The following is a 13015-nucleotide window of genomic DNA, read 5'->3' as shown; positions in this document are numbered from 1 at the left end:
GGGATGACATGCGGAAGAGAGTCCCAAAGCAATCACAGTCTCCCACTGCTGTAGCAGTTCGCTGTAAAAGCGAATCCGAAAAGATTGCGGACATGCTATAAGCGCCTGCCGTCAATGGGTGATACAAGGAACATTATAAATGTGCAGGGCCCTGCCTGACTGCTGTGTCTGTTTCAAGCTGAATAAAGTTGTTGCTAAAGTACTGAGACTCAGCTTTGTGTTTTGGTGTGCAAGACGGGGACTCGCACGTCACAGCACACACACACGTGCGTGCGCGAGCACACACACACACGCGTGCGTGAGCGAGCAAGTGCATACACACATTCAAGCTAAATAAAATTGTTGCTAAAGTACTGAGACTCAACTTTGTGTTTTAGTGTGCAGGACGGGGACTCGCATGTCACAGCACACACGCGAGCGAGCACACACACATACACGCACAAGCGCGCGTGCACACACAGTCACAATGCTAATGCTGTAGTAAACAGTATACGCTCGTACGGATGTTTACTATGAGTGAGGCACGCGACTCAGACAGAGAATAGGAGATGATTGCCCACAATCCCGCAGTGAGAGAGAGAAGAACCATCAGCTCAGTTGTGATCACATGACGCTCAGCAGACAAAATGTATACATACTACTCGGACTGCAAGACCTCGCTCGTTTATCAAGTCAAAATTTATCAAAAATTTTTGCTCGTCTTGCAAAACCAAGTTACTCGCAAACCGAGGTTCCACTGTATTCTCAAAATACGTACTTTAAATTAAAGGACTGCCATTCATTGAGGGACATGCTTCCAACCACACAGCAGTGCAGGCCATTGTACACCTTAATTAGTTAGAGGCCTGCTGGGAAGTAATTTTTCTGCTGCACATCTCATAATTATATTATGCTCACTGCTCCCTATTTAGACTTGTCCTTCCATGTTTTGGCCATTACATGAAAATCACCCTAGTCCATGGTAAATCTTTAGTACTCTTTGTCATTTCGTGAACATAGCCCTACCAAAAAAAGTAATATCGGAATTGTGTTGGAGTTATGGGGGCTTTGTAGTTTTGTCTGATTATTCAAGAGTTACATAATCATTAAACTCAATGTGCTACCATTTAAGAATTTGACTTCTTATCTGCACATGGGTCCTTACTTGTTATGTGCAAGGCAGGCCTGCTCTAACACATTAGCTCTCCAGTTTATGTATTTATCTCAGATGTTAATCTGTAACCAAAGTAAATGTCTTGTGAATTGTTTCCAAAAAACAAAATTATAAATTGTATAAATTAATTGCACCTTTTTGCCTTCTTTTCAGCACTATAAAGAAGTATGTGTTAGTTGCCTTAGGCTTCCATAACTAAGATGCAAGTCTTCTCGCTGCTTTTGTCTGAATTTGCAGCAGCTGGCTGCCAGTATTGTCAGACAGAGGGTGGAGATAGGCTGTTAGGTGGAAGTTTCTGGTTAACCATCATGCATTTAAAGAGAGGAAGAAAAAGAGCTTGTTTATTTGCATCTCTTCTGTTTTTGTTTAGCATCTTGGTTTTGCTCTGTGTAATTATAGTAAGAAAGATTACTTCAATTGGAGAAAACATAGGACTGATACCAGCACACATCACTTCTCATGGAGTTTGTCAGAAAACAAAAAAATATAACAATCTTGGATTACTTTCATGTGACTGTGGCAGATTTCGTTCCATCTGCACCTTCCCATTAAGCCTACAACTGCTGATAGAGGCCTTGTTATCACTTATAAACTTCATCCATCCTTGTTCTAAATCTGTTTGTTCTTTGAGTTGTGGGATACCAGATCCAACACCTACAATTTTGAGCAATAGGCAGCAACCATCAATGAATAGGATACACAATCACACACTACTAAGCTAGTTTTGGGACACCTGAGAATTTGGGAGAATGCAGGAACTAAACCTTGAATGTGGACTTCTGAAGATGCAGTGACAAGCACTGTGGCAAGGGTAATGCCATCACTGTGAATCAATGCACTCTGGAAAATACTGAGTAATTTGCAATAAAAAATTGAATAAAATCACTAAAATCTTACTGCTCTTCTTTGAGTCTGTCACCTTTTACTTTGATAATAACAGTGGCATTAGTCAAGAGTTGTTTGTTGTTCTTACCCAATTTATTTCTTCTCTGAAACCTCCCTTCTGTGTGACCATTTCATCTCACCATGTATGCTACGATGTGAATTTATTTTGGATGGACACTTTTAGAACATCTGAATTTTACTGTTTTATTTTCTTAAAAAGGTATTTACATCCTGTAAAAATTCTAAAAAGCTGCTGAGCTGCAAATTATTTATATATATATATATATATATAAAATATTTTCCATTGTGTATTATTATTGAAGTCAAGTATGTTAAAAAAGAAAAATTTTAAAACAAAAGTTATTTGTCAGCTAAAAATTTTAAAATCCTAGTCTTACTGCTGACCTTTCACTGTGTATGCCACTGAAATCAATGTCACATTATCTGGGGAAAAGAACTCTAGTCTATTTAGGAATCATTTATTATATAATGAATCTGAAAGAATGTTATGAAAATGAAACTATACAATAAGCTAAAGAAGTCAGAGTTACAATGATAAAATGTGTACATAAGGAAATTGTTTGGTTCTAATTCAGAACATTATTGCCCTATTGATCAAGTAATGGAAGCTGTGCATCACATCACCCATACTCTGTCTAAAAAAGGATGTCTGTCAAAACTTATCATCTGAACAACTAAGTATGAGAGGGTAGCTACTTAGAAGTCAGTGATCACCTTTAAAGTCCAACTGAGAGTGGAGTGAAAAGTGCATCAGTGAGCTTTAACACAGATCAGTATGGGAGGGTATTACAAAGAAGCATCTTAAAACCCATCTGGAGTTTACTGGAAAGCCACAAGAGAGAATTGTCTAAGGACTCTAGGTCAGATAACACTAAAACTGACCTCATTAGCTAAAATATCTTATTTGAGGAGCAAACCCATCCCTGTCTGTACTCTAAGGAATGTTGTCCTTACAGCATAAAGATGGTAGCATTATGCGCTGGTGGTGCTTGTCCTCATCAAGATCTGGGCAAATAATTTGAGATGGAGTTTCAGTACCACTAACTATTGGAAGGGATCTTGTTTTCACCTGCTAAAGATGCACACCCTAGCAGGGGACTGATTCAAAGACAGTGACAGAGCAACGCTGAAGTGACTGTTTAGCTAAAAGGTGAATTTCACAAGTGGCCTAGTCAAACGTCTCAGAATCCCAAAGAATTTGTGGCAAGGTTTAAAAAACAGTACCTCACAAGCACAATCCAAAAACTTTCAATGAGCTGGACCAAGTCTGTTAAGAGGATTGAACAAAAATCACTCTGTGTGCAAAACTTCAAGATGCCTACCCCTAAAACAAAGCTATTATTGTGGAAAAATGTGGTACAGCCGAATGTTAATATCTGAATACCTATTCAACCTTATTTGAATTTTCAACTTAAAATGATCTTTTGATAAGTGTCACGACTCTGTTGATAAATTAAGGAAAACTGACCAGACTGGCCCCTTTTCAGGGCTTCCAGACTCATTATCCCAGGTGGCAACTGTATGCCCAATCGAGCATGTGCAGGATCAGCATATGCCATGTGACTCCAGCAGAACAGATGGAAATTCCCTAAGTTTCTCCCAGAAAACCACTACTCCGCACGAAAGCCACGTTGATCTTTGAGAGCTGGAAGTGCTGTTGCACCCAGTACAGAGACTGCTATCTGTACTAAAGTACCTCGAAGAAGACATAAAAGGGATCAAGGAGACAGCAAATGAACTTCTTGAAACTGACGAGAGGTATTTCCAGGGTCTGGAAATAGGATTACTACTGGGTGTTGATTCGGCTATACAGGTAAGCAGAGACTGTATAGTACATAATAAAGGAACGCAGTGTGAAACAATCCCTGACAAAGCTGAGGGGAACCAAAACACACTCATTCCAACTCAAATGCCATGTACAGTAATCCCTCCTCCATCACGGGGGTTGCGTTCCAGAGCCGCCCGCGAAATAAGAAAATCCGCGAAGTAGAAACCATATGTTTATATGGTTATTTTTATATTGTCATGCTTGGGTCACAGATTTGCGCAGAAACACAGGAGGCTGTAGAGAGACAGGAACGTTATTCAAACACTGCAAACAAACATTTGTCTCTTTTTCAAAAGTTTAAACTGTGCTCCATGACAAGACAGAGATGACAGTTCTGTCTCACAATTAAAAGAATGCAAACATATCTTCCTCTTCAAAGGAGTGCGTATCAGGAGCACAGAATGTCACATAGATAGAGAAAACAATCTCTAGCAAACAAATCAATAGGGCTGTTTGGCTTTTAAGTATGCGAAGCACCGCCGGTACAAAGCTGTTGAAGGCAGCAGCTCACACCCCCTCCGTCAGGAGCAGGGAGAGAGAGAGAGAGTTTGTTTTTCAGTCAAAAATCAATACGTGCCCTTCGAGCTTTTAAGTATGCGAAGCACTGAGCAGCATGTCGTTTCAGGAAGCAGCTGCACAAAAGATAGCAACGTGAAGATAATCTTTCAGCATTTTTAGACGAGCGTCTGTATCGTCTAGGTGTGCGAACAGCCCCCCTGCTCAATCCCCATACGTCAGGATCACAGATAGTCAGCGCAAGAGACAGAGAAAAGTAAGCAATCTAGCTTCTCAGCCATCTGCCAATAGCGTCCCTTGTATGAAATCAACTGGGCAAACCAACTGAGGAAGCATGTACCAGAAATTAAAAGACCCATTGTCCGCAGAAATCCGCGAACCAGCAAAAAATCCGCGATATATATTTAAATATGCTTACATATAAAATCCGCGATGGAGTGAAGCCGCGAAAGGCGAAGCGCAATATAGCGAGGGATCACTGTACTGTAAGTCTGCAAAAAAAAAGTTCCCCACTTCTGAGCTTTGCATCAAAGAAGCAGCTGTTCAGATGCCTGAGACCTGGGAAGATAAAGCAATGTGGATGCAGTGTGAAGAGGTCCTAGATTCATTTGTTTGGAACCAAGTAGTGTTCTCCAACAAATGAAAAGGTGATCTCATTTAAAAACCTCGATATGCTTTAGCAAAGGCTACACCGATGGGAAAGGGTCCATTTTTTCCTCATAAAAGATCCCTAACTGTCTTCAGGCCACAAATGAAAATGGCGAGCCTATCTAAAAATAGAGGCTTACCCAACAAGGGAAAGGCATTCAATCCTGATCCCCCATGAAGTCCACGTAGTCTATGTATGTCACTGACAGTCCAAGTTTTCCCCTCTGCTTTTAAAGGAAATCAAAGTCCCACAGAAATACCAGGAGGGCAATGTTTTGAGTCCCAATTACAAGGGCACTATTGAAGGCAATGTCCATTGAAGCAGCCTGCCATTAGACAGGGGTTAGGAACTGAACAGAAAGTGCTGCAACTACATAGATCAAAGATGTCTTGACAGCCGACCACACTTCTTAACTTATTCTTTGTCTCCTGACAATGATCGCATGCATAGGCGAATCTGCACACCCAATCATGCTGGTTGGACTTACCCCCACACAGGACTGGCCGTGGACCCTGTATGGCTCAGCTGAGGTGGAGGGAGTACTGTATGTGAGTGACACGGAGGACAGGCAGGCATCCCAACTGGACAACAGCTTGACTTCCAGTTAAAATGGAAGGTGCCAGGGGGTAGGCAAGCAGAAGCCTGGAGCAGTTCCATCCCCCATACATTAGGTGACAGTGGTCTACTGGAGGTGTCCCAGTTTGGATACCCACAGGAATCATGGGAACTGGAATCCAGAAGTGCAACCCTGTCGGGGTCCTTTGGTGCCACAAGAGGACGCTGTTACAAGAGGACTTCACTGATTCCAAAACAACCAGGAAGTACTCGCCACACGTCATGCTGGTTCACCAGAAGTTGTTCTGGGTCTAGTACAGTATAACCTACCTCAAGAAGTCAGAGCTAGGAGGCAGTGGGCAGCACTCAACTGGAGACGATAGGAAAGGAAAAACTTTTATTGTTTGTATGGTTTTTGGGCTGTGTTTCATTGTTTTTTGTTTCATTGACTGTGTTGGACATTATTGGATTTGGGGCTCGGTACTGCCCCCTTCGGTTTACACCCAGTAGCAATGCTGAGGAATGACTTCAAGAGAGCTGTTCACACCACACATCTTAACGAATATTGTGGAGGAGAAGCAGTTATATAATGAAGAATAGTCCAAAGTTCCTCCTGAGCATTGTGCAGGTCTGATCCAAAGCCAAAGGAAGCAAACTTGTGCTCTTAGCACACTTCAGAGTTGAACCTGTGCTTCCTACAAATTGCTATTGTCATTCTATTATTATCCTACTGAAAATATAAGACCTTTACTGTGTTAGCTTAAACTTTTAATATTTTCCATACTGCATACCCCAAGTAATTTTAACTTGCTTAGATAAAAGAGGAATTTGGTAGAGTTTCTGTGAAGTCTAGTTTGTTTTAGTGTGTCCAGCATAAGGTCTTCTGTCCAAATGAAAGAAAAATGTTATATAGATACTGTATACTGCACTAAAGATGAACTGGGGCTTTAGCTGTTTGGGCACATTATGTAGAAAAGTAGCTGGTGCATTTTGAAATCCAACAGGAAGAATTTGGTACTGCTAATTCCAGAGGAGCTGCAAAAATATTTTTCCCTTGCTTGCCTCAATCAAGAGTATTTGTCAATACAGTACAGGTTTGTCATCATAGTTAGTAAATATCCATTACCAGCCCTCCTAATTTATCTAAAGGCGACATTAAAAAAGTCAACTGAACTTATTATCATCCTTCAGGATAAATGCAATAGTTATAGACCACCACATTTAACATGTCTATTATCCTAAAGTTCTGACTCTTTTTTTTCTTGAGAATGAGCATGAAAAGGACACTTTTTGACCACAACGGCAGTTGTGTTGCAGATATTTTACAACATAAAGTTCATAAGTCCCATATTTACAAGGTTAAAGTTTATAATGTGACTAATATGTAACTTAATTTTTTTTCTGGTTGTATAATGACATCTAGATTCTGCACTTCTGGTTTAATTTTCAGGGCATAATGATCAAAGTTTTACTCTAATATCTGCCAATAATTTAGAGTTTATATTTTTTTCCTGTATTTAAGAAATTATGCTTCATCCCTGTTTTAATGTTAGCACAATACTGAATCAGGGGTTTGAGACCTGGAGTCATCTGGCATGAGCAGTATATTGAGCTGAATGTTGTCCAAATATTGTGAATAACTTTATATTTAAAAATGATCTGGCCAAAGGGGAGCATATAGAGTGAGTATAATAAAGGACGCAATATAGATCCCTGAGGCACACCAAGTATGATATCATGTGTTTCTGTTGTATAGTCAACAAGACTTACAAAGATTATCCAGCCTGATATGTATGTTTTAACCAACTTAACGCACTACCTAAAAGTCTAACCTGCTATTACAAGTGGTTAAAGAGAAAATTGTGATCTGTGGTATCAAACACAGTGCTCAAGTCTAACTCGAGAACTGAAATATTATTTCCATCAGCATTGCACCACAAAATATTAACCACTTTCACAGGAGCAGTTTTTGTGCTGTAATTAGATCTAAAAGTTGACTTGTATCTATCCAGAATAAAAGATTTATTCAAGTAATTAAATGCTTTTTTTTAAATAGTACATTAGAGATAAGCAATCCATTTTGGATCATTTTTTTACATCAGATTTTTTACTACTGTGGTTTTTAAGGAATTTGGAAAAATGGGAGAATCTGTTGAGCTGTAAATGATGTCACATACGCTGAAACTTCCTTGAAAAAGCCTGTAGGTACGGGATCAAGAATGCAGGTGAGCAATTGAGAAATTTTTCTATGAAATTCAAGTGTGCTTATTTTTCTAAAGGAGTTCCGTTCATTGTGATGAATTGGGGGAAGTTTAACTGACTTTTCTACAGTAGATGTCTGTATTACATTAGATAAGTTTTTTTTTTCTTTGAGAAGTTTTAGAAACATTTCTAATCAATTACTGAAACTTTGTTCATTCACTCCATAGACGGTGTTGGCTTCAATGTGTAGTTGAGAACCACAGTCTTGGATTACCTACCCTGTTGTTTAGAATTTTAAAGTAAGACCTGTCTCTCAGCCCAAACGTCTGTATTGTCTGGTTATCTGAGTTTTCAAAACTTCATAATGGACTGTTAATTTAGTTATTCTCCTTTTCTGCTCAGCTTTACGACAATCTCTTTTGAGCTTACACATTTCTTGGCTGTGGCCTCTTCAACCTGACATTGAAACTGTACATCTGGCTGTCAATATTTCTGAATGTAAGAGAATAAAGGGTTGTTCCCAAATAGTAATAATAGAAAATATAGAAGCAGATGCTGCATCAACATGCTGCTGCTTAAAAATGTGCAGTTTTTTTGTTCTAGTTACAGATATTATGTCAAAGATGATGAAGTGGTCAGAAATATCGATGTCTAAGATCTGTAAGTCCTTTGGATATTAATAAACCTAATTTACTGTATGTCCACTCTTATGCTTTGGCTGAGTAGCCTGCCGACTAAGATGAAAGGAATGTGCAAGGTTCATAAACTCTCCTGTTTTGAGGCCACATTGATTATCTCACTTGCTATTATGAACTTGTCAGTTATTATGATAGTAAACCTGATGATTTACTGATAAAAAAAATAGATGGTTAATATACTAGCAGATGTTACTTCTTAAATGATAAAAGCTAGATATTCAAAAGAAGCAAAAAAAATGCCAAGGCTGATGCTTTTGCAATTCAACTTGTTTGAGAAAATATTTGCCAAGCCCCATCTTGTGAATAAAATTGAAAATTTCAATCATCTTTCTTAAGCCATGTTTCACTCAGGTTAAAAAAAATCTAATTTTCTTTCAGAAATAAGGTAATTTAGATAAAATGTCTTGCTTTTGGTAATACTCTAATAAAAACTAATTTTACTTAATAAAATGACAATAGTATGCATTTCTTCAGATAGATGCCCTACAGCTCCTTCAGATTTTAGTATGCGCTGGTGACTATAGTTAAGTAGTCATGAATATGTTTACCATCTTGAAGTTTTCAAAGACAAAATACTTTCATGTGGTCAATTTGCTACTATGCCTTTTAATAGGTTCTAATAGCACATGGTCCACAGGCCTGTTTGTCTTAGTTTTGACTGTGAGATGAGAACTAATAACATAAAGTGGTTGCTAAGATGAAATTCACACACCATTGTTCTGCAGTCACTGAAACAAGAAGCATGTTCAATTATATCTGTCTCAATATCAGGTTTGCTTCTCCAATATGTCCTGGATTATATCCAGGGTTGCTCATAGATGTCTTTTACACAGCAGCTGGATTGGGTAAAACCCTTCTGGTAGCTTCTGGCATTTCATGGAAAAAAAATAAAAGTGAAGGAGTCAACCTAATCTTTTCCATGGTCAACCAATAACAGTTAAAATGATGTTGAAGGTAGTTTCACTGTGTTCTGACATATTTGAACATTTTTTTCTCATGTACACAGTACATGTGCCATTTACCAAGCCAAACTACTCCACCCATTCCTTACCCTAGAGTTCAATTTAGACCAGAAGGACAAATTTGGAAATAAGAGAATTGTTTTATTCTATATTGTTTCTGAACTAATGTTGATCTAAGACTACAGCAGATGCAGCTAAAGGAATCATGATGACATTGAAGAATGTGTTTCTCTCTTTCAGGGAAACTGAGCTACAGTCGTATCATATATCTTCATGTTCAAGTTTTTCTAGGAAGCTATATTCGCATTGATTTTGATGGCCTTAACAGAAACTCCTCATCTTGTGTAGTTCTTTAAAATGTTTGCCCTGTACAGATATGTAGATGGTCAAACTTCAGAATATATTTCTGTAATACATGCAGTATGTCACCTCAAAAGGAACAAGGGTCTACCTGTGTTATGAATCTACCATGTCCATTGCAGTGTGATTAGAAGCCAAAAACACAGCTTAGAAGCATGGAGTAACAGACAAGGGACCACCTTTTTTTTTTAGGACCCATACGTTTCGCAAGGCCCTGTCCAGTAACCCAGTTCCTGCACACGTGTTCTTGGATGTGAAAAGAAACCGGAATAAAGGAAGAGCAGATATGTGAATTGGGAGAACATACAATAAATGGTCCAGAAAATTAACCTAGATACCCAAAGCTATGAGAGAACAGTGCTACCCACCACTGAGGAAAACTGATATTTTCTGCTGTTTTGGCAGATGGGTTCAGTGATGAGTGAAAAACTGCCCACTGAGAGGGGAAGCAAAACAGACTACTCCCAAGATCTACATTCCAGCCATTTTTCCACACAGAAGATACATCTCGTGTTATGGTCTACTTGGAACAATTAAAAACAAGATAGAGCTACATGTATGCACGAGTAGATACAAAAGAAAATTAGCTATAAAATTAAAATCAATCTATGGGCACCTGAGAAGCTCAGTGGCCTTGTGTTTAAGCACCACTAATTCACAGCTTTACAACTATCGTTGAGATGCCATTCTTTGAGAGCAGGTGCAGTGCTGGGGCAGCATATTATTTATTGCCTGTGCCTATCAAAAATATCCATCCATCCATTGTTCAACCCGCTGAATCTGAACACAGGGTCACGGGGGTCTGCTGGAGCCAATCCCAGCCAACACAGGGCACAAGGCAGGAACCAATCCCGGGCAGGGTGCCAACCCACCGCAGTATCAAAAATATGACATGGGCAAACAGGCTGGCACTGTAAGCACACTCCACTTTCCACTGTTTTTGCATTACTTATTTCAGTACAAAGTCAATGGGGACCAGAGCCTACCCAGGCAACAACATACACAACTAACTCTGAATATCAGTATCCACTGATTCATGCTTTATCAGACCTGCTTGGTCCACATCGAGGTCACAATGAGTCCATAGTACCCAGTTTAAGTCAGATAAATGTATTTTATAGTACCCTTCCATTTAATAGCCAAGAGCTCTGAACACATTTAAAAATATAATAGCTGAAATGAAACACAATGCAGTAAAACATACTGATTTTCTCATTATGCTCTGAACAAATGTTTGCTGATATTGCTTAAACCTAGAGGACAACTGTTTTTTTTATGTATGAATTAATTAAAGCCCAAACAAAATCTGACATCGTGTAACAAAGTAACCTTAAAGTCACCAGATCACACTAAAGACCACGTGTCACGGTAAAAGACTTTTCTAGCGATTTTCAGTCACAGACTTCATTTACAAAATCTTAGCAAGTGCACAGGTAGTTGCATTGCGCTCCCATAACCTCCAGTCACAGTTTAATTAATCCAAAACTCACCGTGACAAAATCTTAAGTTGTAGGGATGGACTGTGTGTGTGTGAGACTTTACAACCAATGAGCGCTCTGCTGCAAGTACAATACATATAATGTGAAATAAGGCATGCGGGTGTTTTGGACGTCACAAACAGAGCAGACACTACTGGCTGTCAGAAAAAGGGCTGAGCTTGCAATACTTTGGAACTGTGCTGGAAAGTCATCAAACACATTCTAATTTGACATACTCTGTAATTTCTAGTTGTGCAATCTGCCATCCACTGATTACGAGATCAGCAACTGTACTTGTCAAGTTTGAAATCCCAATGTGTAATGTGACATTGGCTTAACACACAAGTAGCCACCTCCTCTAAGTCATCCTGCTTAATCCAACTCTACAATTGCTGCACCAAATACAAGGACAAGGTACCAACCACTCCTGCTGTGACAATGTACCAGTGCGCAGTGGGGACGCCACAGGAAAAACTGGAGAAAATCCTACACAGACAAATAGTGGCTGGGCTGGGTTACAAACACGGGAATCTGCAACCATTTTTCATCACCCTATATTCCAGACATTCAGGCTTTATTTCCACATGGTGCCATGTCCTCTTCTCATTTATCCCATTGATATTTGTGATGAGTAATAATGGGCCACAGCAAGCAGTGTTGTAGCCTCCCTACAGCTAACCACCTGCCTGGGATGTCTTGAAGCTTCTAAATTGGCCCAGTAGCAATTCATTTGTACTGGGTCGGACTGGAATACCATTCAGGGTTGGTTTCTTACTTGCAGCACTCACTAACAAAACCTCCAGTCACTTATAACCCTGTATTATAAAAAGTAATGTATATAAATGTGACAATAGAACATTCCGGTATTCTTTCCCTCAGATACTTTGCTACGTCTGGAGTCTGTGCTGAAGAGGGTGCAGCAGGACCCATGCCTTGCTTAGCACATAAAGGACCCATGTTGAGCACAAATGCAGGACTTCCTTAAAGATCATACCAACACTTTCATTTGCTGGTTACCTATCATTATCAGTCAGTCACCTCATGTTGTTTGGCTCCTGAGCTTTAATCTCGGCTTAGTCTCTCTCAGACCATTGTTTGGGTCAAAGTGAAAGGCAAGAACCAATCATGGAAGGCCAGTCGTGTTTGCCTTTAGAGGTGGGAGAAAAATCACATTTTGGGTCTTTTTATGGTCTCAATGTTCTTTTCCTGTTTTTTCCAGCTACACTTTTACTGTCGGTTTGGCTTATGGTTAACTTGTTTGGATTCTGACCCAGAGCCCTGTTTTTTGACTGTGTCCTTGGCTGCTGCTTATTTTTTACTGATCAGCAGCGAACTCTTCTTATCATGTCTCCACACACTGTTGTTGTCACTATTAATGTGTCCATCTTCACATACTGCTGCTAGCCATTATTGACAATTCAAGTTTGGCCGATTCCTCCGTACTTGCTGCTGACCCTGATTTTATATGACATGAATACCAAGCTGTGGTTGCCAAAGACAAGATGAATGTCTGCTTTGAACGGAGCAAATTGTGTGGTAATGTGATTTCTGCTAACGATATTACCAAAAGGTGTTCCCAGCCTAATAACCCAAAAAAAAAATATCCATGTTATCACTGGTTTAAATATGCATCTTTGTTCCCTGTTGATATTAGCTACAGGAGAGGAGAATAAAATCATAAAAATAGAATGCTGTAAAGTTATAAGCC

The sequence above is a fragment of the Erpetoichthys calabaricus genome, chromosome 8, assembly GCF_900747795.2.
Source record: "Erpetoichthys calabaricus chromosome 8, fErpCal1.3, whole genome shotgun sequence".
Classification (NCBI taxonomy): domain Eukaryota; kingdom Metazoa; phylum Chordata; class Cladistia; order Polypteriformes; family Polypteridae; genus Erpetoichthys; species Erpetoichthys calabaricus.
This window is presented reverse-complemented; position numbering follows the sequence as displayed.